The sequence below is a fragment of the Danio aesculapii genome, chromosome 15 (assembly GCF_903798145.1).
Source record: "Danio aesculapii chromosome 15, fDanAes4.1, whole genome shotgun sequence".
In the NCBI taxonomy this organism is placed as follows: domain Eukaryota; kingdom Metazoa; phylum Chordata; class Actinopteri; order Cypriniformes; family Danionidae; genus Danio; species Danio aesculapii.
The window spans coordinates 15221627-15225612 of NC_079449.1; the positions used below are offsets into that span (position 1 = coordinate 15221627).

Below are 3986 nucleotides of genomic sequence, written 5' to 3' on the forward strand. Positions count from 1 at the left end.
GACATTTTTTTAACCCTTGGTTTCGAGTGTGGTCCTGAAAAATCTTTGATACCTCGAATGGGGTATTCACCCCTTCCTCTTAGCCCTACGCCTTCAAGCTAAAGAGAATTGGGACACCCCTACCCCATCACAGGAACACGCAAAACGAGGGGGATGGGTTAAGGGGTAGAATTGGGATTGGGACTAAGTCAATTTCACATTTCCAATTAATCAATTTTAATCACTTTTTTGAAGTGGAGTCAACTTGATGCTGTAAAGAAAAACGTTTACTCACTTTTTAAAATTCAGCTCACTAATCTCTTTTTAAATTGTGTGATTAAATAAAAATAATTCAAACTATTAATAAAAACTGCAGCTGTGACAAGTGGCACTTCTCATTTTTCAGTGAGTTACATCTTTAAAGAGCAAGACAAAGATGTAGACTGCTACACTCTTGAATAATATTTGCATACATTTTTTGATTAAACAGCTGAAACTTCCACCTCTATTTACGCACCCTCTTTTTCAATCATCAGCAGTATTTACAAAGCCTTAAAAGTCACCTTGTGCTACAATATATTTCTCTCAATGTCAACACAAAGTGAAAACAGCGACCTTTGTTTTCATATTAATGTGTCATTATCATTATTACCGACGTTACTACACTGTAAAAAGTATGACCTAGATCTAACTTATAAAAAGTGAGGCAAGTGGCTGCATCGGACGTTTTAGATTGAATCAACTTCCAGCCTTTTTTAAGTATATTAAACACTAAAACTTTGCTTAAAACAAATGTAACAAAATTAAGTTGAGCCAACTAATATTTCTAAAATTACTCAAATCAGATAAACTTACTTTTTTTGTTAAACCTAACTTATTTATACATTGCTATATGTTGCCTGAACTTATTTTAATTAGGTATTAAGAACTTAATTATCTAAATAAAATTAACCATGCATATGTCATTTAAAATGAATTCAATTGACTTCTGGCTGTAACCTCAGAAAATAAATCTTCATTTTTATATTCTAAGCACACTATACAGTGATTAAGTAAAAACAGATAAACAGACTTTAAGGTCAATAACAATTAAATAAGAATGGGAAGATGGATTAAAGACCATAGCATTTATTCAATGTCAACCAATGTCCCTAAAAGTGACTACAAAACAGGCCATTAATGTGGCTGCACATACACAATACATAAATAAAAACATTAATAATGCCAGATCCTATTGAGAAATCATCTAAGACAACTCAGTAAGGAGATCTGCATACTTTGATGAAGATTTAGGATGCATAAGGTCCAGTCCCACAAAGAGTCTCTGATATATCTCAAATAATGTATACAGTTTTGATGGAAGTCGAGGACATCGTTAAGTCCAAACAGGAGCCATCATGCACATGACAGGTTTGGTAAACCTCTGACAGTCCTATGATTATCCAAACTGTGTTGGGCTGATGTCAAATTTTTCCCGCGGGCAGCCGCATGCACCTCTGATTCCACACAACTCTATTGGTGGAGAGAAAAAGAGAAACAGGAATTCAGGTGTTTGATACTAAATAATATTAAATAGCTAAATGCTAAATAGAAAATATCTTACATAAACTACAAGTCAAGTTACAAAAGTGCAGTGAGAATGATCCATGGATGAAACACCTTAGTTTATCAGTTAAAATTTACCTTAGTTAAACTTCTGTATTAAAAAAAGGCTATATAGGTTATTGTGTACTTACATTATTCCAGGTGTTTTTAAGAATCAAATTCTAAAGAAAACTGATTTTATTCAGTGTAACAGTGTATGGCATTTTGGTTGCCTGTCAATCAAGGAATTATTTAAATTTAGGTATTACATTTTCAGTTTATTTTTGCAACTTATAAAGCATAAAAATATGTATGTAACTTACATATTAAACAGTTTGAAAATGGCGAATATAAAATCTATGATTTAACGGTCATCTTCATTTTGCACCAAACTTTGCATAAGTCATAATACAAAATTAAATGAATACATTGCCATTTTACATATTACCTTAAGGTTAACATTACATTTTTGCTGAAGCTACTTTTAATTTACTTTTTCTCCAAATTTAATGTTACTGGCAAATGATAGTTCAGTGAATCAGTGTTTTCAGTTAGCTTTAGTGAAAGACTGATAGATAATAAGAAACTGCATTAGGATATTTTTTACTGTTTGTTCATTGCACATATACAAAAAATCTTCAGATATCAAATGCAATTCTATGGAGCCCACTATTGTTTGCAATTTTACCCGTGTTTTACTTACCTGCAAATAATTATAGCTGTAATCGTATGTAATGTTTTTCTTAACAAAATAATCAAAATCACTTTGGTATCTAAAGACCAAGAAAATGCATTTTAGAATGAGGTGCGTACATCTTAAATGGTTCTGTAAACATAAATGTAATTTAAGTTCAAATAAATTATAAATCTGTAATTTATTCACATTGCAGTATTAACAAAAAACTTATGGACTAAATCTCTTAAACACAAACCTTAAGCTACTTAATGTTACGCTAAACACAAACTACTGTTCCATACGTTTCTGCATTTAATATGCATCCTTAATGTGCTGATAATAACTTAGGTTAGCTAGCCAAGTTAGCGCTAGCAAACTGCACCCACCCCCCGACCGCCCACCAGAGACCTAGTTAATCCGTTCTGTAACGTTAGTTATACCTACTAAGTGTTTTAAAACTACTTTAACATTTTTTTCTCAGGACTATCACTTTTAATCGTTAGCATGAACTAGCGTTGGTTAGCGTTAGCCAACTTAGCTTTCCATGTGAGAGCAGTTTGTTACCTGACGTTACAGTACAATTTACAAGCTAAAACCTCACCTGCCTAGTGAAGTCGGCAGTTTAGCATGACTTTACAATTATCATTCGGCTACATTTGCAACTTACCGTGTTAATCAGATCCGCTGCTGCGAGCAGTAAATGTCGCCCCTTGTAGATGCTGCGTGTGTCTGGAAAGTGGCGGGCAGTGAAAATGGGGTCACGCAGAATTATTAAAATCGCGTTTGATGAACAGACCTGCACACGTCGACAGCTGCTCTAATAAATTGTCTGTGTCAACTCACTTTTATAACATTTATTCTACACAATAACCACATACAAAAATATACTCAAATAAATTGCATTAGTTTTATTTATTTATTTATTTGGGCATCACTGGATACTTAAATGTGACTCAACTGATCAGCAGCCCAGCACTTCATGCTTCAATGAGGATTCATTATAGGCTGAAAAGCGTGTTACAAGTGTGCACAGCTGTGAGCTGCATGCGCCTGCGGTCTTTGTCGAAACAAGCTTGGCCTTTGTGAACCCAGCCGAATCTGAAGCTGAATTCTGATTAGACACCTCCTCTGACGTCCCGCGCTACTCTATATTGAGTCATAAAGAACAATACGCACGTGCTGCCAAACCTGTCTCTGTGGGTAACGTGAATGTCTTGACTTTCCTGTCTGAATTTCTGTTATGGATGGAATGGAGCGGTTCAATGGTAATATAAAAATAACCTTGTGTTTCCGGGCAGCGTCAGGAGATTTCAGAATTGATGTTTAATTTGAAATCAAGGAGAAATGTTAACCCTTATGGTAGATGTTTTCATCTACTCTGGGGTGATTTTGAGGCTTAATTTGGCCACAACTTCAGCAGTGTTTCAGCAGATGTAATGATTTTTAGCACCAAATCCTATGTTGATGGATATTTTGGAAGTGTTTTCAAAATCCCAACAATACACTTAATGTTTTTGCCCCATTGACTTCCATTGTAATGACATTTTTCTGATTGCTAAGCCATGACAGCATAAAACCATGCATTCTTTATTGTTGGTGGTTTCGAAGAGGTACACTGTGTAATTTTTACTGTTGATCATCAGTTGCAGTTCTAAAAAAGCTTAGTTTCATGGAGTAAAGTGCTTCATGGAGTATACCTCTCAGTATTTATACATGCACACTATAGAACTCCATATAAAAGCCAGAA

At 34.5% G+C, this 3986-nt stretch overlaps 1 long non-coding RNA gene across 1 annotated transcript; it reads right to left on the minus strand.

Moving 5' to 3' along the window:
• Positions 1-1091: 1091 nt before the first annotated feature.
• On the minus strand, positions 1092-3038 carry LOC130242133 (uncharacterized). Its single transcript, XR_008838939.1, has 2 exons — positions 2907-3038; positions 1092-1491 (listed from the first exon to the last, which is right to left on the minus strand). It is a non-coding gene; the product is annotated as an uncharacterized LOC130242133 (long non-coding RNA).
• Positions 3039-3986: the final 948 nt, after the last annotated feature.